The sequence below is a fragment of the Linepithema humile genome, chromosome 7 (assembly GCF_040581485.1).
Source record: "Linepithema humile isolate Giens D197 chromosome 7, Lhum_UNIL_v1.0, whole genome shotgun sequence".
Lineage (NCBI taxonomy): Eukaryota > Metazoa > Arthropoda > Insecta > Hymenoptera > Formicidae > Linepithema > Linepithema humile.
The window spans coordinates 13,977,157-14,001,817 of record NC_090134.1 but is presented as its reverse complement, the minus strand read 5'-3'; the positions used below and the strand labels follow the sequence as shown (position 1 = coordinate 14,001,817).

The 24,661-nt window shown below is 37.0% G+C and overlaps 1 long non-coding RNA gene across 1 annotated transcript; it reads left to right on the top strand.

Moving 5' to 3' along the window:
• The first annotated feature begins 1,201 nt into the window (after positions 1–1,201).
• On the top strand, positions 1,202–23,940 carry LOC137001241 (uncharacterized). The gene is made up of 2 exons (XR_010891326.1): positions 1,202–3,444; positions 23,681–23,940. It is a non-coding gene; the product is annotated as an uncharacterized lncRNA (long non-coding RNA).
• The last annotated feature ends 721 nt before the right edge of the window (positions 23,941–24,661 follow it).

Below are 24,661 nucleotides of genomic sequence, written 5' to 3'. Positions count from 1 at the left end.
TTCATGAAATCGCGGTACAAAATGGGACGCCTTTCTTTATTAATCCTGTCGGAAGTAACGATAACGTTCCGTGCGAAGTGTTCTCAAGTTAGGTCGATAGCGTCGTTAGAATTTGAAACGCAAATGAGAAAGTCTCCTCGCCTCGATAACGTCGAAATCCCGGCAAAAATCACTTGGCGCGCTCGTGCTCTCGCGCGGCAAAGGCTACGATTTTATTTCCACGAGCCAGCTTGCGCTGCCTCATGGACGCCTCTGTAAGTCCTCGGCTCCATTTCGCGTCTCGCAGCACTGCCATGTAAACGAGGATATTCCTCGTCGTAACAAGCTGTAACTAAATGCGTAAGACGGAGGCGTACACATCGGGCGGCATGCTGCCGGCCCGGTTCAAGCTCGACCATTGGTTTAACGAGCGCGTAAAAGTTAAAACAGTAAGTGCCTCTTATAAGCGCTTTTCTCCACCGTGGTTTCAAATGGCAAACATCACCGTATTTTATATCTTGTTCCTACTCACGCTTTCTTCTTAACTTAAGTTTATCCCGATATTCTATGCGCGGCGATCTTTGCGAAGTTGCGGTCGTTCACAATTATAGTCGAACTTTCGTATTTCTTCTTCTGATTTCTTTTCCTTTTCTTTTTCCTTTCCTTCTTACGCTGTTCTGTCATTGTTCCGTATTTGTCCGATTACATAATCGTGTTAAAACACAAGAGAAAAACCGCTTAATTAATAAGTCTGACAATTTTGTTATGCAAAAAGTGAGTAGCAACAGCAACAGTAATAAAAAATTAAGTGGAAGGCTAAAAATTTATTTAATACTTAAAATTTGGAAGATTAAACTATTTGTAATGTTTTTTACGTCTATATGCATGCCATTCTTTTCATAATCAATGTAAATTATCCGTACATATTTTATATTTTTAATATTTTTATATTATCTATTATTTTTATACAAAGTATTCCATTGGATAATAAGGCATTAAAACAGGATGTGTCTTCGAAATTATTTAAGTCTTACATAAAAACAGGGCAAGTATATTATATTAAAAATACAAAAGTCTATATATATGTATATATATTTCAGTTATAAATAGGAAAATATAGACTATTTAAAGTACAGCTGCGTCCCGAAAAATACACGATATTAAGGCTTATAGTTTTCGTACGAAATCGCCAAAGTGTGTTTGTTTACTTTAGTTGAGCATCGAGTGAATAGGTACGAATGTTTTGAATACCAGAGCTCTCTCTCTTTCCCTCTCTCTCTTGTTTTCTCGCGGCGCGCGCCTGTGTCAGCTGTTCTGCTATAAGCCGTCTTATTCTCACAGAATTATATTATTGTACGAGTGAATTATTTTCTTATTATATCTATTTGTTTAAGAATTTTTCGTACGCGATTGAAAAAAATATAACCTTTATACGTATTACTCTAACCTTTATATGTATATTAATTAATTTAACATATTTATTTGTTTAAAAATATCAAAAGTTTAAATCAATCAAAAGTCCAAAGCTGTTTGCAATAATTGTCTTTATGTCTATATTAATTTAATATTATTTATTTATTTGCAAATTAAATAGCAATATTTGAAAATTGTTTATGTTACCAGCAATGAACATATTAAGCGGCTTATTCAAACAATTAATTCTAGCCGAAATTCATACGCCGCGCATTTTTCACGCAATAATTCGTGAAAATCATCAAGAATAATTATTTCATAGCCTAAATTGAATTATTTCAAGTTTTTTATGTAATATACATTCGTCTCAATGTGTTAATAAAACATAATTACATTAAAAATTATTTTGTTACAGGAATTATTTTTTCACCGCGTAGTGGCGTGAAATTGGTGCATGTGACGTCACGAGCTACCATAATCTACCGCAATCGTCATTACATCGCGTCGAGCATTCAGAGGTAAGTCGCGCGCAAGCACAATCTTTGTCTTCGCGATATTTATGTTATTACGGATGAATTAGTATACAAATTAGTATTGAGAGTATCAAGTATTAAAAATTATTTTGTTATAGGGGTTATTTTTTCTCCGCGTAGTAGCGTGAAATTGGTGCGTGTGACGTCACGAGCTACCATGATCTACCGCAATCGCCATTGAGCGCCATTACATCGCGTTGAGCATTCTCAGAGGTAAGTCGCGCGCAAGCACAATCTTCGTCTTCGCATATTACGGACGAATTAGTGTACAAATTAGTATTGAGAGTATCAAGTATAGTGAAAGGCGATTGTTTCGCGACTCATTAACATATCCACGCGATTGTATAGCATGTTTCTCGGCGTTCAAAATCGGAGTCGTTTTCGCGTCGGATTGCCGCAGAACGTTATTTTTTGCTCCGCTTTTCATGCGACTTTCGTGCTATTTGCTCGTTCGACGAGCGTTCCGCATGCTATATACGACCGAGATCATCATCAAAAGCATCAAGGAATCTTTGTCGATTCACATGTGGTGTGTATCATCGCGACGATAATGACCATCCACCGTCTGGTGACGAAAGCGACGGATCGCCATGATAGATTTATCGAGACGAATATCACACGATATGTCGCGGTATTCACGCAATGACGTCATACTATTAGTACAAGTAATTTCACGTCAGGTGTCTATGTCGTCAAGGTCAAATCGCGATCGTTTCGCATTCTCATGTATTTCTTTATTTATTTCGTGTGAATTTCATACGCGATTCAGTATGTCGAGTGAGAGTGTCGAATATATCAATGGGCAATTGTTTCTAGGCGTTAATATGCCTACGTGATTGCGTCTAGCATGTTTTCGGCGTTCGAAATCGGAATCATGTTTCGCGTCGGATTGCCGTGAAACTATTTTCTGATAGATTTTTTTGTTATACTTGCGTTATCTGTTTATTCGAAGAGCGCGTCGCGATGCACCGTCGGCAAAATCGAGAGATTATCGTAATCAATGTAACTTGTTATACTAAAATATTCATGTCCGTGAATCTTTGATGTTCGTAAGCGGCGTCAAGATAACCTAACCTAACCTAACCTAGCCGTCGGAATCCGTCTTGTACAACAGAATTTTACGGAGCGTGAGTAAATTAATGAACTATCGTTTAAGTTGCAGTTTTTTGCGCCCGGCTTTCCTCTGGAAACTCTTAGTGACTCGCTTACTGTGTAAATGTTCTACTGAGCCCCAGCTCACTGAATTTTTCGTTGCACTGGCTCAGTCGCACATCATATTAACGCTAGTCCGAATCCGAATTACGTTCGCTCCGTGTTTCTCGCGTCTTTTTATCCGCCGAAAGTAAAATTACGCGAACGAGTGTCGGGAGTGTCGGGAGTGTCAAATTAAATGACAAGATGACGAGAAGTGATGACAAGATGACATGACTGTCTCGGCGCATCGGTCCGCATGATCGCGATTAACAACCAGATGTAGAAAGGAGGAAGAGCGGCGTATGCAGTGGCGATACATCGACTGGTGAGTCATTTATCATTTATTCTAGTTCGTTTGTCATTGTCCCAATTGGCGTCTGTAAGCTACAATATCGCTATTTTTTCATTTAAGATAATAATTCGTGGCAACTATCGAAAAATTCGCTTTACGGCCGTCCAATAAATTTTCTCGCGATTTTTCCAAAATCTGCATTTAATAACTGCGCTATGTCCGTTCGACAGCAAATTATCTACATACATATATAGCGATTATTAAAATTTTATACTCTATATATACGCATGGATCTGCGCATTCCGTATTCTTTTAGCTTTTTGTGAATTGCGTCATTTCACGCTTGTTTGTTTTGTTTTAATCTATATATTGTTCTTTTTAGTTTATATATCGTTCTTTTTTTTTGCATTCGACGTTCGCCTGTTTGATCAACTCGCCTTTCCTGCGCGGACTCTTCAGCTTTCTCCGTATTTTCGTCTGCTTCGGAAGGAAAATATCATCTTGATTTCCGTTGTTGTCTTCGTTGTTTTTCTTGTCTGAAAAATCTGAGCCAAGATATTCATCTCGTTTACGCTTCTCTTACGGTTTTTTGGTTAATTGATAGATTGCGGCATCTTGCATCTTTTTATCCCTTTTAAAAGTATGTATATATTTTTCATTAACTGTATGTATATACGAAGCGTGAATTGCATTGTTCTTGGCGATAGGCGCATGCTCGATTCGCGTATAAGCTTTTACAAGGGGAATCGAGGGGTTATGCCGACAAGCGACCGGTACGGTGGATTATCCGATGAGCCGGATAGGATCATAAATTATGATGGGGAATTTGTTCGTTCGCTCTATAATTATTATTGCCTTGTATTGTGCTTACATTATCTTTTTGCAATGTTTCTGCCAGCGCATCTGATCGTTTTTCTGGAAATTCCATCGTTTTTGACTCTCGGTTAGTATCGTGAATTTCATCTTCTGAACTGCTCTCGTCATATCTCCAGTTTTGAATGCTCTCCTTGTAAATCCATTCATATCCGACCTTATCTTCTGCAAATTTTGCGTGCTTAGTCGTAATGACATCTTGTATTTCTGGACACCATAGTCTATAGCCTTTCGTGCGACTGCTATAACCGACGAAGATACATTTAGCTGCCCTTTTATCCAGTTTGTTTCTTCCTTGTCTGGGCAAACGCGCGTACGCCAAACAACCATAAGCTCTTAAATTCCGTACACTCGGTACGTGTCCCGTCCATATGGCTAATGGCACTTCGTTATCTATTCCACTGTGGCAGACTCTATTTTTGATGTACGCGGCTGTTGTGACCGCTTCTGCCCAAAACTTTTGCGGTAGGGAGGCTGATGCAAGCATTGATCTTGTCATGTCCAATATTGTTCTGTTGATTCTCTCCGCGATGCCGTTCATTTGTGGCGTTTCCACGTTTGACGTCTCATGTTTTATTCCTAATTCTCTGAAATAGTTTTCCAATTCTTTATTGCAAAATTCCAGACCGTTATCGGTTCTGAATCTTTTTATTTTTCTGCTTTGTTGTCTTTCAACTCTTGATATGTAATTTTTTATGTGCGTTTTTGCTTCGTCTTTTGTTTTTATACACCTGACAATTGTTTTTCGTGAGAAGTCGTCAGTGAATGTAATAAAATATCTACTGCCTCCAAATGAATTAACCGGCATTGGTCCACATACATCGGAGTGAATCAATTCACACACCTGTCTTGATTGTCGTTCCTTTAGTTTCTTGCATGGAAGTTTTGTTGCTTTTCCGACACGGCATGCGTCGCAAGAAAAATCGGCATTTTTGGCATTGTTTAGACCTCTCACTTTATTCGACTCCGCCATGCTTATGATAGTGCGATGACTTGTGTGACAAAAACGTTGGTGCCATAATTCATCCATACCTACATTTAGGGCGTGCGATTCTACTGAATTATAGCTTTTTGCATCTACTTCTGCCTTGATTACGTATAGATCATTTTTTCTGTATGCTTCGCAGATGGCTTTTCCGGTGATGACATTCTTGATTTTTGCTTTTCCCCTTTCGAACACGAGGATTTTGTTCTTCTTTTCAATTTGTGAGACGGACAATAGATTTTTGCGAATATCTGGAACATAGTACACATTATGTAATTTTACGTTATTTTCCTTACCTTGAACCAAAGTTTTCAAAAATATGTTTCCTATGCCCTTTGCTTTTAAATTTGCTCCGCTCTGTCTTTTGGGGTCGGCTGCCGTGTTCACCGTTTCTGAATTCAGCTCGCGAAAATCCGTGAACCACTCCTTTCTTCGGCAGACATGATGCGTACTCCCGCTGTCCAGTAGCCATACGTCGTCTATTTCCAAATTGTTTATTGACAGTAGAAATGCATCGTAATCTCTTTTTGATTTTTGCTCTTGTTTTCTTCGCCCTCTATCGAATTTCGAACGGCAATCCTTAGCAAAGTGTCCACTCTTTTTACATTTAAAGCATGTAACAGTTTTATTCTTGTTATCAGTACGCGACTTATTTTTCTTATCTTCTGATCCTCCGTCAACGTGAAGGGCTTCTTTGGATAATTCGCCTTCGGCAACTTCTCTTGCTGCTCTTCTATTGTATTCAGCTAAGAGTACTCTTTTTATTTCAGCAGAGGTAAACTTATCATCCGGCAGGTTTGCCAATGTCATATTTAGATTTTTGTAGCTATCTGGAAGACCTGACAATAGAGTGTATGCTAGATCTTCGTCACTTACCTCCGCCCCGGCTTCTCGTAGGTTGGTCGCAGCGATTTTGGCTCTCGCTAGGTAATTTGGCATGTTCTCATCATCTTTCATTTTTAGATGATAGAATTCCTTTTTTAATTGCATAATTCTTACCCTTGACTTTGGCTGGTGAACCTGTTCCAATACAATCCAAGCGTCATGTGCACTTACACATTCTTCTATGTGCACTTGTTGCTCATCATCTACATTTAGTCCTATCGCTGCTATTGCTTTATTTTTATTTGCGATATGCGCTGCTCTCTGCGTTTCCGTGGCGTTTAGGCTTAACTCGACTCTGTTCAGCACGTAATCCAGTAGTCCCTTGCCTCTTAAGTACCACTTCATCTCAATCTTCCATGAACGATAATTGTTGTTCGAGAGTTTAGTCACTCGATTGTCGCTTGATCCTTCTTTATTCATTTTTGCGTGGATACCTTTTTTTTTGTTCGACAGTGAATGTTCAACACTACTTGTTTCGCCTTATATTTTTGTAGGTTAAGTAACGCAATGCTACGTGCCTGGGCCCATAACCAATGTAAAGGCAGGCGTATTAACAGAAAGAATCTTGTATTCGTTCTAAACAATATATTTTACTTGAAAGTCGTTACAAGAAGAATGGTCTCAAGCCGAGACAATTAAAGAAGACAAAAACGGTAGTAGCGTGACTATATATTATTAACCGAAAGTGTGTGTGAAGCGAAAAACACGCCCCACTTCGTAGTAAAAAGTAACTTATTATAGAGAGCGCTGCTCGCGCTTTGACCGGCAATATAAACGAAGGAATAAACATCTTCATAAAGATTATTGTGATAGATGAAAGCAATAATTAAAGAATTATTTGATTTGAGGTATTCTTATTATCGGGAGCTAAAATATTCGTAAAATATTATGTTTATATATAAGAATTTTAAGGTACAAAGCATTTATTGAACTTTTTTCCTTGGCTGTTGCATCACGTCCGATGCTTTCCATTGTTTTCGGTCTCTCTATGCATCTTCATTTATTTGCCTTTCACTGATTGATTTTCGAATGTCTTTTATGCCTATGATTCTTTTTATCTTTCTCTTCTTCTATTTTCGTATCCATTGAAGAGCTTTCTTCGGTAGTCTTTCCTCAGACCTTCGCTTATGTCTGAACCAAATCAGCTGTTTTTCGTCTTGTATTGATTTTTTTATTCCCATTTGGTCTTTTATTATTTTATTGGGTATTCTTTCTAATCTGGAAATCCTCGCTGACCTATAACATTCATCTCGGTTGTCTCCAATTTTTTTCTGAGATGTTTTTTGAGTCTCCACGTTTTTGATCCGTATATAAAGGTATTTTTCACGATATTATATATTCTCAATTTGAGTGTTTTTCCAATGTAGCTGTTCCATATTTCATTTAGTGCTTTAATAATTTGTTTAGTTTATGGAATCTTATTTCTTCGTCATCTGTTCTTGTTGTATTAAAGATTACTCCGAGATATTTGTATTTGTTACATATTGTAATTTTTCTATTTTCTATTTCGATATCTGTGGTTTTTTTCTTCTTCTTCTACATTGATCTATTTATATTAATTTTTTTATTTCCGTTACAATATATTTATATATTACATGTAGTCAATGGCTCAAAGAAATTAAAATTGTTGGAACTCTTAAGTCATTTTTATTAACATTCAAAAAAATTTCTTTGATATCCAAAGTATTTTGAATTGAATAAATGTTAATTGATCGAATTATTTTTATAATAATTTTTATAATTCTTGAAAAAGTAATTAAGAATGACGCGGAAACGATTGTTACTCTTAAAAAAATAATTTTTGTCGAAATTCAAAGGAATTTCCAACACTTGATAATTGTAAATATTATTTATTATGAAAATAAGGAAATCAGTAATTAAAAAATTATTTAACTTTAAATAATTTTGGTACAAAATTTTTTTAAGCATTGATAAAAATTGTTTTTTAAGCCTTCCACCATTTCATTTATTTGTGTGAAAAATAGTCGCAAAATAAAGTTTGGCAAAGCGAGAAAGACAAAATGTTGGTTTTGAGAGGACTAATAAGGGCGTGCCGGTAATTAACATGTCGAACGCAAATGGTACTGCGTAAAATAGCACGGTGCCAGTCTACTGCGCGCTTGTTTTATTTTCATTGATCCATGTCGTGGGATTTCCGGACGTAATTCGTCGAGGGTAATTCTGCCGTTAATAACTTTTTAAAACGATCATTAATATTGCAGTCGATTCACCCGCACCCCTGCTGTTCCCGCTTCTCTCTCGTCGTCTCCACCTCTCTTGTAGTTTCCTTACATTCCAACCGTGAAATTGGCCAACGATAAAAAAAGAGGCCACCCAGACTTCACCAGGTTCGAGCGTTCCCGAAGCTCTTTTGTGAGGGGCCACAACCACGCACCTCGAATGCGCGCGGTTCCGTCGTTGCACCATGCATATGCATCGTCGGTGCATTCACCGTGTACACACGTCGCGGATAAATATGTATGAGAACGAGCGCATCGAGATTATCCACTACTACCTCGTTTTCTTCTACGGATACGAGGATGCACTCGCGCGATTTTCCCTCTTCGTTTGCCGTCTCTGCTAAATTCCACACATTTCAAATAGTCCGCACACCGTCGAAGCATCAATAATACGTATTACACACGTTGCAATGTGCATCAAATCCTTTTCTTATATTAACAAAAGTCTATATTTAGATGGAAAGCATCGGGAGAAATGTCAATGTGATGTTTGAAAAAACTCAATAATTGTTAAACTGTAGTAAATAATTGCATGTAAAATAACGAATGGGCAAATAATTTCTTTTTCGTTATAAACGTGATTTAAATTATTACATTTTTTGTATCTGAATACATTGTTATGTGCACTCGTAATTTTATTCATTTTTATGTCACCGTATATTTGCCTGTGTTATTTATTGTATTTATTATCGCGTATCAATCATCTGTTTTTAACACTTTCATCCGTTTTGAAAAACGATATGTCATTTATATTTCTATTTTTCCCGGCATTACTCGGAGATATTAAATTTGAAATCGATCCATTTACATTAATCTTTTTGTTTCCGCCACAATTTATTTATGTATTGCGTGCAGTCACTTAACTGAGTAAATTAGATCTACTGGAACTCTACCACAGAGCCGTGCAATTCGCATTTCATAGTTAATAAACAAATACGTGTATGTTCATATATTTAATAAAAAAATTTCATTCTTGCACACATTAATCGAGATTATTTTATATTAATTTTTCGAAATGTGTTGCCTGTCTACTTCAATTTCTTTCTTGTGCAAGCATTTTGGGCTTTTTTTCTGTCGGTGTTTTAGTTTAACGGCAACAGTAAAAGTTCTTTTGGAGAAAACTCTTTTAATGTTTTATAAATTATCAAATAATATTCTGTTACAAATATATTTTGATAAAACACAAATAATGATTCAAATCAAGCATTTGAATTTAAATTCTGAATATTTCTAAATAAATATTTAAAATTTTGACTGATATTTTTTCCTAACATGCAACTTTCGCATGAAAAATTTCAGGACCAAAATGCCCGAAGCAAATCATACTATAATGCGAAGCCACATAGTCTATGAAATATGTATAATATAAAATATATATTCGCATATTTCGCGTTTAAAAATATTCGGGGCTACACACGCCAAGTCGACAAATAAAGATAAAAAAATTGCGCAGCTCGTATTGCCCATTTTTAGAATTGTTAAGACGGTAAGAGCTCGATTGCAAAATTCGTTAGGAAACTTGAGGAAATGCTTGGGTACGAGCGTCTAAGCCTTTGATAACATTCCGCGAGGGAGCGAGTGCCGACTTTTCTTTTGACGATTACACATTTTACAACGTCGGCACACACGGCCGCGTGCTTACGTATTTATCTTAATGCGATATCCCGCCGGGCTGAACCTCCTTCCTTGTGGCGCCTCCGGGCGCGCCTCGTATACGGGCAAGAAATCGCGAATTCCTTGACGGTACGTCGCATGAATCGCTTTAGCCGCAGCCTCGACACCGAACTTTTCGCCGTGCCGTAACTCGCGTTAGCTTTTGCCCTCGGAACGAGCTTCCCGGCAATTCCTCACTGTATCTCTCTTTCCCTCATCTCTTCCCCTCTTTACTGTTCCTTTTCATCCTTTTCATTCCCTTTCGCGACCTCTTCCGCCTTTCTAGCTACCTGATTCCATCTCGCTCTCGCCGAACTGCTACATAGCGAATGAATTCGCGGCCGGTGAATCATTTACGCGAATATCGGCCCCCTCTGGTGGATATTATACACGTTTCGCCGCTTTCCTTTTTCTTTTTCGTTCCGCTGACTGTTGATGTTCGAATTCTCGCGAACGAGGATAGATCCGAAGCGAACGCGAATTCCATTCCGCATGAATATGTGTGCATGACGTTTAAAATAGTTTCAATAAAACAGCTGAATATGATTCCGATTCTGATTTGCATCACCTAAAAATGACATTTATCGGTTTTTAGATGATCCAGCAATCTTCTTTTAAACATGTTCTCAATCGAGACTGAAGGATAGCAGAAATATAAATACATTTGTTTCTAGGTGTATGTTTTATACAACATTTTTACATTTCATTATAATGTAGAAAGAATGCTTTCAACATTTTATCAGTTATCAGTAAACCACGTGTGCGCTTACTATGCACACTCATCGAGAAATTATTGATATCCTCGCGCGAATATTGTAAGCACATGTGTTCGACCTGCGCGACCAATAAATATCGATAATACCGCAGCATTATAGCAATAAACGCGAAATATAAATAGAAATTTAACGCGTGAGGCCACACAGTGGCGGTTTTGGGCACATCGCGCGGCGACCGGTGGAGAGTAAGAGGACACTGTAAAACCGGCTTATATTATAAATTGATCTAATCTATATGCATTAAAAGCATGTTTCGATGCGCGTACTCGCCTACGTGGCCGCGACCGATATCGCATTTTGATAATGCAGCCGGATATTCAAATTAGGCGAGTTTATCAGATTCACCGGAGTGTCGCCACGGGATCGCCGATGCGAGAATATGAATCCCGGATTCGTGCGACTATATCTTGTACATTTTTTGAAACTATTATATTCACACTAATTCCGTTTACATTATATATTTGGATTATTTCTTTTCTGTATCTATCTATTTACGGATTATTTTTCAGCGACAAATAATAATAATAAATCCTTTAATTCCTCGTGGAACATAGAGCATCTACGAACAGTTTCCACCGCACTCTGTTCTTTGCCATTACTTTTGCTTCTCGCCAGGTCTTATTTACGGCTTCTAGCTCTCTGTCCACCGATCTCTTCCATGTCATTCTAGGTCTGCCTCGTCTCCTTCGGCCTTGTGGATTACATTCTAAAGCCTGTCTTGCAATATTTCTTTCGTTTTGTCTCAGGATATGTTCTATCCAGTTCTATTTCCGTTTCTTGATTTGCTCCTCTATTGGTCTCTAGTTAACTATTTTCTCAGAGTTCGGTGTTGAGTAATACATTTGGCCATTATATTCCCAATATGTTCTTCAAGCATTTATTTAAGATGGTCTGTAGTTTGTTGGTCAACTCATTGGTAACTTTCTAGGTTTTGCATTCATATAAGAGCACTAATTTAATATTGGTGTTAAATATTAAGTACGGTGCTCTTGCTAAACTGTCTAGATCTCCATATTAGGTTAATTATGTAAAGGCGCCGTTTGCTTTGTTGATCTGGCTCTAACGTGACTGTACCGTCTTGCGTTATGCAGCTGCCGAGGTAGCAGAACAAATCCACCTGCTCAACGTCTTCCCCTTCTAACGAAAGCTTTTCTGTCATTCTTGCGTTGACTCGTATCTCTTTGGTTAAATAAAAACTCTAAATTTTAGAAAATTTAAATTTTCCGATTTTTTATGTTTTAATTTCACAGAAGTATTATTAATAATTTTGTTACAAGTGCGAAAGTTTCTTATTGCATTCTATGAAGTTCTTTCTTCCTCTTTCGCTTCTTTGTTATCTTTCTGTAACTGTACCGGGTCACGTGACAGTCTCATCTCCTTCGCGTGCAAGTTTATCTCATCGTATCTTTATCTCTCTTGCAGTATAGAATCAGCGCGATGTTCGTGGAGTTCGCGGTATTCCAATTTCCAGGGATAATGTATCTTCCTAGTTGGCTCCAGCCTCTCAAGAGCGAGAGCGGGAGCTTGCCAACTGGAAGTTCATTAATGAACTAAATTACCGTATCCGTTACTTTTATCGTGCCACTACGATCGTATAATACACCCTCCAATTCACGAAATCGTTCCTGACGATATTTGGCTTCTGTGCATACTTGTCGCGATGATAAGCAAAATTCGGTAATGTACTTCCGCGGACCGAGCGCAATGCTGGAGAAAAGCAAGTGCAAATGCGACTGTGACTTCTCCAAATGATACTTTGGAGAATTTCTTCTCTCTTTTTGTGGCTACTGTTTTACATATCCTTTCTAGTAATTTACTCTTTTTTTAAAAAGGCGATATTTTTATTTCTTAATATTTTATAGATTTTATATTAAATTAATTATTACAAAAATATAAAAGTTTAAGCAGTATATGATTCAGATAATATATAGTGAAACTGCATATACATATATTGAAGTAAAATGCTATCAATATTTTAGCAATGATTAGAATAATTCATATAACGCGAGAGTAATTTATATAATCTGAAAAATCAAAGTAAATTTATTCTTAATTATAAAAGAATGATAGTCATATTTGCACGCAGTTCACATGAAATTATATGGGGGTTGCCAATATTTTTGATCATCGTTGATAGGATGATTTGTCATTTGAGAATTTACGCCGATGCCTTCGCGCGTTTAAATCCGAATGTATAATGTGGTAATAAAGCCGTCGGCCATACGTTACGTCCACGCACGTCACATATGGTGCGTACAACTAAACTGTTATTTTTTAATTTATGCCTTCAATTTACTAGCTCAACGATGCTCGGCGCGGGTACCAGAATAATTAATGCTAACCTGGCCGGTTGCACGAAATTATCTACCCGATAATTTTTGTTAAAATCCGCCATTAAACTATGCGTACGTTGGTAATTGCCGTTGCTCACGCACTCTCTCATTTTCTCCCTCTCGCGCGTAATGATACCCATTTTCACACATCTTGTTTATTATCTTTGCTACCATTTCCCCCTTCATTGATATAAACTTCCTTGTAACATCGTTGGAATTATGGTATGTCACGGTTAATTTAACATATTTTTGTAATGATAGGCACGCATCGTCGATTATTAGGGACAATTAATTATATATTTTTAGGTTCAATAAGCAATAAGATACATAAGTAATAAATATATTGTGCTTTTATTTTAAAGTTTTATTGAATGTCAATATTTTTTTAATGTACAGACACTATTAACAATATACATTTGTATATTGTTTTTTATCATCCATTTATCAAAACATAAATCGGACATTCCCTTCTTTTTTCAGTTTTATTTTTATTCATATTTGTTCTAAAATAAAATGACAGAAAATCATACATATGTCAGAAGGAAAATCTCAATAAATCTATCGAACAAATAATATAGACGTTCAATCGCCTTTAAATTATGAATAAAGTAAGAATATGTGGTAACGAATTTGCTAGGATTTAGGGAATCCATTCCACGTCGTTGATCTTTAATCTTCCGCCGTTCATAACTTTCCACGTGACGCGGCTATTTTGTTCCATCGATGTTTGATTATCGTCTTTTTGTTATTTTACATTATTTCATGCGATACGGCAAACTTTTGTATCTTTTTGCTGACTTTTTTCTTCAGATTACACGAGGCACTTACAAGACTGTTCTAAATTAATGGTAACGCATAATTGAAGATATTATTTGTAACAAGCCATCAGATCGCGCGCGCGCGTGAAAAAGATCTCTCGGGATTTAAATATATTTTATGTACCGTGCACAAGTATTTCGGCTGACCGTGGGCGGACATCTATATAGCGGGCTATAAATTACGGTGAATCTTATTGTTCTCGTAAACCGCATCTCTCAGCGCAGCATTTCGAATCACGATCAGCAGCATTGAGAGATTCTTGATATTTATAAAAAAGATTAATGATTCGGAGATGTCATGTCCGATTATAAAAGTTCGCGAGGTATCGGCTTAGAATTTGACTACAATGTGGTCATTGTGTCGAAACTTTCAATTTTAACAACAATACAAGTTGCTTTACGGTATCACAAACGGCTTTGCATCTCTTCGTGGTTGTAACGCGTGCTTACGCGCTATTCCCTTTTTCGCGAGCAGATTGCATCCGGAGTCCAATTCCATTCCGTTACAATCTCTCGGGAGCTAGAACTGTATCTCCGCGTATTCACATGCTTGGATCTTACGCGACTACGGTCCCGTATTGACCCCGATACGGGCTCGGCCGGTCGTCTTACGTTATTTCGGAATTTCTCGGAATGACGTAAACTGTGTTTCGTGCCGTACGGAAAATCGCACGTAATATCGTATACTGCAATAAAGACTTTCAATCTGTTGGTACACGTTTCAAGTCGGAAAGCTGCTTTTCTACTTGCAAATTCTTATTTACTTCTCTGTAAACACGGAAAATGTCTTCTCTTATCGCTTCTGTAATAAAATAATTCTAACGTTTAAAATAAGTTTATATGGAAAAAATTAAAGAGCTTTCGCATCAATTTTGTACCGGGAAAAAATTTATTCCATCGTCGGTTTGTAAAAACACCAAATTTTGTTGTCCAGTTGCATAGCTAATTACATTCTTCAGGGGAAACTTTTATCTCGTGAAAACGATCGGAAGCTTATAATGGTAATCCTTTGATTGTGCGCGAACACGTTGGTATAAGCCAGTGATTTTTTTCCTCGTTCGCGCGTTTCACGTGCCATCGATGTCCGCCGAATTCTTTTTGTTCTCTCCTCTTAGTCGGACTAGTCGGATTAAAAACCGACGGCCGGACTATTTGTTAAAGTCTATTTGAATGATAGAGACGCACACGCCCCTCGACTTCAGTTTTTTTAATAAAAGCAAACTCGTAGGCATACGTGCATGTACCCGTGACGCGGGCCCCGTATATGACTGCAAAAAACTCGCTTCTCACCGCCTCCACTATAAAACGAAATTCACGCCCCGCAAGCAAAATATTTGCTCTCTATCCCACCGCTATTTTCAGCTTCGTACTGCATAGCCCGCAAGCTGGAAATTGCCAAATATGTATTCATTTTTTTTTTCTGGGTATCGTAGCATATGGGCGATATAGTGCGATGATGAAGCGCGAGAGAATTTACACTGCTTGTCCACGTTATACCTGTTACACGGTGTACAACACAGTATCGAACAACAATACCAAACTATTGCGATCTGTGTGCGTTTCGCTATTAAAAAAGATTGCGTGGAAGCGCAACATTGTTATGGTGCAAATGACCCAGTTCTTCATAAAATAAACTTTACAAAATCGCGCGGCATAAATCCGTGACATTGCGCGAAGTGTTTGTATCTCTCTCGTGGGTTTCTCTTCTTGCTTTTTCTCGTCGCTTTGTTTTCTTTTTCTAACGCGCATTGCTTTATTTACGTTCCTTCATTCCGATTGTCTCTTCTTGTTTCCACCAGCTTTTCTCTTTCTCGCTCTCCCCTCCTCTCTCTGTCTCTCTCTGTCTACTTTCGTCCTTTCGTAGTTCCACCAGGCTTGCGTTCGTGCCCGACTGGCTAATATATGGCTCCTTGTAATTGCTCCACGATAAATTAATACGATTTCGCACGCATGTGCCGCACGATATATAGGCCCATTGTTTCGGGTGACGGTACCCTCGAGGAACGAAAGGGTACGAACGCTTACATACGTATCCCAGAACACTTATCCGCGGTTCGGAAATAATGCATCTCTTCTTTTTGCTTACGTCAATCTTGGAAGGGAAACAATTTAAAGCTTACATTTTTCGTTGTAACAGAATTGACAATTTGCATTTTATATTTATATTTGTTATATTATGTACAATAATTGCAGTAGTTGTACTGCTACATGAAATACCAACTAATAATTATAACTAGATAGACTTTTTTACATATTTAAAATCTTGCCAATTAGTGGAATTTTACATTTTATTTTTTGTAGTAAATTTATTATGTTTAAGAGATTTGGTATATACTTTCTTAATTAGATAAATTGTTAAACAATTTTTTATTTTTCTTTGTTGTAGTTTAAATAACGTCAGAATATATGATATTTAACGTAAAATTGTTGCGTATGCGCGTTTTTATGTATTTATTTTGGCTTACGTTTCTGTCATCAACGTGATCCTTCGGTGTTTTAGTGAGATATATTCAAATTTAAAGCGAGAAATTTATGGACTCCAAAGAAAATAATTTTTATATTTGTAAAATCTCGATTTCGAATTAAAGAAATTATCAAAGTAAAATTTTTGTTTGTTCTGATTATTTAGTATATTTCCTAAATTGCTCTTTAATATTTCGATTTTAAATGACTTTTGATCAAATTAAAACGTTTAATCTCTCAAACTTGGGACTTTTTATATCATTAGGAATTATTGAGTGGAGCTAGTTTTAGTTTTCGATCAAGAACTTTATTGCTTATAATATTTTTTTATCAGATAGGAGCCAATTTATCGTGCGTTTCTTCTCGCGCGGTACTCGTAACGGCATCTCTTAGAATATGCCTACACCATTATCGTTGGTGCTTTATCTCTTATACTTTGTTTCTGCCTTTCATTATTACTATAGGCGACATATGTAGTCATGTAACGAAGTACAATATTATATTTGTTCATTACGTCGACGCGCTAAAAATCGTATTGTCCTCGACATTGATCTATCGACATTGATTTATCTCGAAGGTTTGTCATTGCGCGCAACACAGAGAGTGCCAAAGAATGAAAATCAGAAAGGGAAATCGTTAAATTTGTTTCGTGATTTGATTAATGCGAATGTTCAATCAGCGTTGCCGCGCGTTTCGCTAATTGCTTTGATCACTCAATGTAATTCAATGTAATGAAACATGTGTAACCTATAGACCTCGACAACAGGGCCCGAGAATGCAGTTGAAACTGTGACGCACAATAGCATATTATCGGAGAAAATCGTATAGAGCATTATACACATTGAATCAATATACTAATATATTACTTTTGCGCTAAACCATAAATTGAAAATTTGCGGTCAAAAAAAAAAAAAAAAAAAAGAGAGAAAGAAAAACACGAGTAAGATGAGAGAAGATCTCAGTAATGGTTGCCGACCGACGGTCAATTTAGACTTCAAAGGGTTGTCCGGTATAAAGGATGTATAAAAGAGGGTATGGCCTCTTACATCCCGAAGCGAATTCCGTTTCAGAGAGCGAGAAGGAAAGAAAGAGAAAGGGTGTAAGCGATGCCTACGACCTGTAGGAGAGCAAAACGCGCTCCATTATTTCCCAATAAATTCCCAACACCGAAAGAGACCGGTCTCTCGCCTTTCCGTCGCAAGCCGGGACCGCCCACTACCTTTTCTCCGTTTCACGTACACGTGCGAATCCGGTCCGAAGTTTTAAAGTGGTTTTAAAGTGTCATCGCACACTCTCGAGAGTGGACGACGGCCAGTCCACTCGGCTCATTTCATCCGTTGTATCGGTAAACTATAACGAGACAAATGGATGTAGGAGCGGGGCGTCTCGCTCACCCCCGCCTTCGTTCTCTCTCACACTCGCTCAGACTCACATCCGTTCCAGCTAGACCCCTCTTCTCCTCTTCTTTTTCTTAATATTCTTCCTTTTTTTTTCCTTCTCTCGCTCTTTCTCTAACGCGATCACTTTTGTCTCTCGCCCGTCCACGTAAGCGTCGTCCCTTCCTCGAGCACGAGAACGAAGAGAGAATCAAAGTTGTAACTGCATGTGGCCCCCCCACGACCATTCTCTTTTGCCGTCCCTTATTTCTCCCCCCCCCCCCCCCCCTACGTGAACACGTACTTTAGCCAAAGTTGCCTCGCCTCTCGTCGCAATAGATATAAATGAACTTGGTACTTCCGATCGTTTCCAGTTCTTTTCCTCGGGTCTGCTCCAAACTACAGCGCGTAAAGCAGCTTAGTTCATCTTTCGGTACGTTCGCAACACTCGGTGCTTTACCCAAATAAATAAGTAAATGCTTTGTTCCATGCATTACGACGGATGTAGGATTTCGATGTTTTTCGTCTGTCTTGTCGAACGTGCGACATACAAATCTTATTCCACTGAATTTATTTTCAATCAAATTTTGTGTTTTAGAATTTTTATAAAATAAGAAATGTTGATTAAAAAATACTTGCGTTTAGAAACGCTTTATCTACATTACACATTTAACGAACTAAATAATTTTCTTCTATCCTCTTTCCGGCCTGTTATGCTTCTCTCAATTGTCATGGAATCAAATTACCGATTGTTGCATTTTACAGTCTATGTTATGAAAAAAATTTTGTAAAATTATATTTCTTGAAATGCACAATAGTTTACATTTACGCTTTTGATCGTCGACATTACGCACCTAATAATTAAATTTAATAATTAAAAGATATAATACCTTTTTTGTCAAAACATTAACATTAAATAAATGTTTTGTCACAGATAAATATATATTAACGTATAAATTTAAATATATTAAAATAGAACGTCAAATTAGTAATATAACAAAACAACCAGTATTTCTCTACTGTCTTTAACATGGTCAAGCCCATTCACCGCAAGTGTGCTTCCTAGTAATGCGAAGCGTCGGACAAAACAGCGGTCATGATGCTATTAAAACGTTCATTGTGAGTAGATTAATGCCGCTTGTAATGACTTCAGAATTGTTATATGCTTTTACCACCGAAGATCGGTAATAAAGTTCGTTTATGTTCATCTAATTAACCACTTTCGTATTGTCGATTACTATTTTAAATACAATTATAGTGGTACGATTTTGCAATCGCTTGAAACTTTGCGTTATAATCGCATACGTAGCAGAAATATATGATAATTTGTTTTTGGTGCGGTCGAAAGAGTAACCGGATTACCAAAACTTTATTAAAAAATGTCTAATCTTTTTAGAAAAGAGAAAAATTGTTGTATTAAGAATATAATTATATTCTTTAATAATAACATCTATGTTTTATCTGCGATCTACGTTTAAAAAAAAACAAGAAATATAGTTGAAAAATTTTTATACGGACGTGTTTCGTGATCAGTTTCAATTTTATCCGAAAGTTGTAGCTATCAAAGAGAAAACATACGTAATTTCCCAGATGAGCATTAATATCGCCTGCGCTCCCTTGACAGAACCCGAGATTCGTGGACGATCCATTTCGAGGGTCGCCTGGAATGCGTTTGCGCGCAGATTCCAATTTGCCAAGGTGCTCGGAACACGTACGCTCGCTGAGGGGCCGTTATTTCTAATAGGAGATTTTCAAAAGTTGCATCTCCGCGACCCTTCTCGTTAGGGGGTCAGTAATTGCGCGGTAACAACGTGCTAAGATGCTGTCCGTTGGAATCGGCCAGACGCCCTCGAGATGATGTCGGCTTGGTGAGGAGCGTGCGAAGGGCGGCGGTAAGTTAGCGAATGGGTGGCAGACGGTGGGAGGGAGAAACGAGAGGAAGAGGAGATGGGGCAGAACGTTATCACTGGAGATCACGCTAATCTAACGCCTTCATCCCCTGCACGATCGTGCAACCCTCGGTCTGATCCGACTTGACTTTTTATAACGACTTCTTCTTCCACCTCCTACATCGACCGCCCGTTTCTCTTCCGCCGTCGCTCCGCGCCCTCTCATCCTCGTTCAAAGCCTCGTTCCGACAGTAACCCAGCTTTCATTCCAATCCACAGCCAGAAGAACCTATCCCCGTAATTATCCGATAAGCGAAAGGGAACGCCCGGTTATCCGGCGGCGGGTTGTTGATACATAGGACGATCTCCGGGCCTGCTTCCCCAAACCCCTGTTTTGTTGGCGTTTCCACTTTGCAGAAATAAAAAAAGACTTGGAAAAAAGCTATTTACTTCCTGCAAATTAAAAATGTTGAGCTTGTTACATTTGACAGTAATTTAATAAGATAAATGAGATTAATGACCTCTGTGAAATTAGCACCTCGAAATGCGAGTTTTTATAAAACTGATATAGAATTTAATGGACTACGATTTGACCATATTTGTCCATATATAGTATAATTTTTTGTCGACCAGTCTACCTTTTTGCAGAGAAAAGCCATACATAAACAAAAAATTGGATAAAATTTAGTCACGAGCATTTCTAAATGTATTTTTTTAAATTGCACGGCATTTGATTATTCACAATTTGATCATATTTCTTCATACATAATTTTTTTTGTTTATTTTATAAATCACTTTATAAACCACTTTATAAAGTTACACACAAATAGAAAAAATTGATCAAATTTTGTCACGAATATTCTAAATGCGTTTTTTAAAATCATATACGGGATTTTTAATTGTGTGTTCATAATTTTATCACGTTTGTCTCTAAATAATTTGTATCTATAAATAATACATGAAATTTTTACATCAGAAATCGATGGAATTTGGAAATAAATTTAGAAATTTTATTATATATTTAGATACGGCTTCAAATATTTTTCTATCTAGCAATTAATTCTACTTTTTTTATTTTTATTATTGCGTAGTGCATACTTTAATAAAAGAACTAATTTTTTCGAAAATGAGATGCTAAGTTCACAGAGGTGCTTGAAGTGTGTTTTATGGTAAAGACAGAAGAATATAGTTCAAAAATTAGGGTGCACATATTTAGTGAGCCTAACACATTCAGATAATACTGTGTATATTTAAAAAAAAGTCAAATTAGTTTTGTGAATTTTAATGTATAATATTTATTTTATACAGAATTATTTTCATGTTTCTTCTGTCTTATATGTATATGCAATATGATTAATGAAGTTTCCTTGTAATAATTATTTTTTAATTTTGAGTAATTTTTGAATTTGCAAAAAGAAATCGGCGACGGTAGGCACGAAACACGCGAGCTGTAAAAACTCCGGATGTTCATGAAACATTTACGCGATCATAAAGACAGTTCATAAAGTTTATACGCGCGGATGTAGTCGTTAAACTATCGCACGTAGAGTCTTCGAGTCGACATTGTGTGACCAGAATGTCCGCAAGGAGGCCGCATCGTATCGGTGCTTTTACTACTGGAAAAACTATTATCCAGTCGTCTTTTACCACCAACACTAGCGGATCGTGTAAGCTGGCGTTACATCTTTTATTAGGCGTCACATATATTATTCCTACGGCCGAAAGAAATGGTATCAGCTGACGCTTTGTATTTGCTATGATAGTTGCGTGTGATAGCAAGTGTGATAGCAAATGTGACCAGAACATTTTGCAATTAATTTTCTGCGACTTTTAAAATAAATAATTGTGCGCTATATATTTAGTCGAAATAGACATTATTGCAATAAACTCCGTGTCTCGCAAAAATGGAAAATGGGGAGACAATAGGAATTCACGATATTATCGTTTGCGTCCGTTTTTAGATGAACCACGTCAAAGCGGAACAAATTGGCCCCGTAGAGCTCGTCGTAACGAGTGTTCATAGTCCGATATTCCAATAATATAAATCCTCTTTCGTTATCGGAGCAAATTTAATGGAGGATATTATCGAACGTCGATTATCACGATAACATCATGACGGTACCGGCCGGATTTCGATGTGGATCGTGTTTATTTGGAGCAAAAGGTCCCAGGTGGCTGCGTGTTTATTACAAAAACGTTATTTATTGACTGGCTTCTTCGAGTAAATGATTTGCTGCGCTTCTATATTTGTGTAGTAGAAAGAGATGAGTTTGTGGAGACAATAATGTCTTATATGTATGTGGTATATATATGTTTAATTATAAAATTAAAAGTTATTGAAAATTGAATATGGTCAAAACATTATCCAAATATTGAAAAAAAATTTACTTGAAAGAAAACAAAATAAAAACTGTAAATACTTAATAGAAAAGCTTCGAAAGTAAATCGTCAAAAGAACTCATTTACTGGCACACTAACAAAGTGTACTAAAAGGAGAAGAAGAAAAAGAAATAATGTAGAAATACGTGTAAAGCACGCGGAAATAAAACCAGGGCGAGCGAATTCGGTCATTTTCTCTTGTCCTACGACATAATTGGAAACTACTCTGTTCAACTCTGCTCTCTTCTTCTATCTTATAAAAAAAGAAAAAAATGTTTCCGAGGCTATTTATGAACTTTTACAAACTGCAAATTAATAATTTTGGATTGGTTAAAAAATATATTTTTGGATTAAATTAATATATACTTTTAACTTTTCTACTGCTTAAAAATGACAATATGGGAACAATACTAGCGGTAGAAACACGAGCTATTTATAAGCTGTCAAAATTGATAACATTTTAAGTCATTGCCAGAATCAAAAATGTACTCGATATCCTTCAGTCCATTCATCTCAGCTGTGAAACGCGATGTGTAGGAACATACATATTATGAGTGTACATTGTAGAATCAATCGTTGAATTTATATCGTTTTATACTATAATTATATGTATGGATGTGTCGCGGCACAAAGTACGTTTAACTTGTATTCGTTTCGCGGACCGTAGCGTGTCAAATTCGTGATGTAAATTCGCATAAAGTATACGGGTTAATTTTCTTCCGATAGTCGGTTTCGAAACAGAGCAATTATCAAACATTTATTTATTCGAAACCGACTCGTAGCGTTGGGGTTGTTTTCGACGTTACGCTTAGTATGCGCGCACATCCTCTTTCTCTCTCTCTCGTGCGCACGTTCGTGTATCAGCGTAAACATTGTTGCCCCCCACTTCTCGCATTCCTTTAAGTCGGAATCGGCGCGACCTTGTGTTTCCTATTATACCGTTATTATTCGCACGGCGGCACTCATACGAATGGTAAATCGGCGTATCGGCGCGTTATTATTTTCAATAATACCTTTACTATTTCTCACAGTTTTCCATGTCATGCTTTTCCGTCTTAATCTGTCGCGCAGAGTGTCAAACACGTAATATTTGAGTTACATCTTTGTCTTAAAATGACAAAGTACACGTCGGGAATCTCGTTTAAAATATCGGGCGATTTTCATATACGCGACGCGAACGCGAGCGAGTGCCTTGGACTGCGAGAACTGAGAAGAGGAGGGGCTCAGGAAGAGCATCGAGCGCGGGGGGACAACGTTAGCGTAATTAATCATTTATTTCTTATTTCTTATTTGCATAAAATATTGCATATAAAATATTAATATAATGTAGCGCACATAAAATATTTAAAATACTTTAAATACATAGTAAAATATTTACAATAGTTGATATTCACTATTCTTAGAAATATTTTACATATTTACTATTATTCAACTAATTAAACTTTTTTCTTTATTCAAAAAATATATTTTTGAAAATTTTAATTCTTTGTTTAGACGTATGCATAAATAAACGAATATAAAGTTTAATGTGCGCAGTAATTATTTTATAAATATTAATTATTTCAAACACTAATCTGCATTTATTTTTTTATTTTACAGATCAACTTTGTGCGCGTAATCGGTGCTACAAAATATATTCGTTCCGTCGTATAGTGTAACAAAATGCGCGTCGGGAGTGCCGTTAATGCCGAGAGTTATAGCGAATCTATAGATGAACGCATTTTTGCTGTATGACAAATATTGGGACACGATTTTTTTTTACTTTAGGCTTGGCTCGGGGGAGGGAAAGGTCGATTTCAATCATAAAATCTCCACTACGGCAGGGCAATCTTCGGTTCTACGTGCAGCGCGCTAGTTGTACAGATAGCCGGACTGTCGAAGGTAGTCGAGGACGGCTACCGGAGTTAGTCAAACGCTACCGATTGCTTTTCAGATGTCTTGTATCTAGTCGGTTGATTGGATGACTAATCACCTCATCTCCTTCAAGCTTATCTTTGCCTTCTGTTTTGAGAGAATCGTGCCCCAATTGGTAAATGTGGTCGTCTGAAACGCGGACGGAATTCGCGCGTAACGTCACAGCTTGGACAATTCGATTCGATTCGCCTGTGATGTCGGGAGTGCCGTTTTAAGTATCGCGTAATTTTCGTATTCAGGTACGCATGCGAGCAATGCATGCGCCGCGAACGCGTGAGATTCAATGTGAGTGCTTCGAAGGACCACTGAGAGGAGGAGGAGGCTCAGGAGAAGCATCGGGCGCCGGCGGAGCAACTTTACGGTGAGCAATAATTCATTTATTTGTTATTCGCAAAATATTACATATAAAATATTATATAATGTAGCGGATATAAAATATTTAAAATACTTAAAATATTTAGTAAAATATTTATAATAGTAAATTAATATTTACCATTTTTAGAAATTTTTTACATATTATTATTTCAACTAATTAAACTTTTTTCTTTATTCAAAAAATATATTTTTGAAAATTTTAATTCTTTGTTTAGACGTGTGCATAAATAAACGAATATAAAGTTTAATGTGCGCAGTAATTATTCTATAAATATTTATTATTTCAAACAC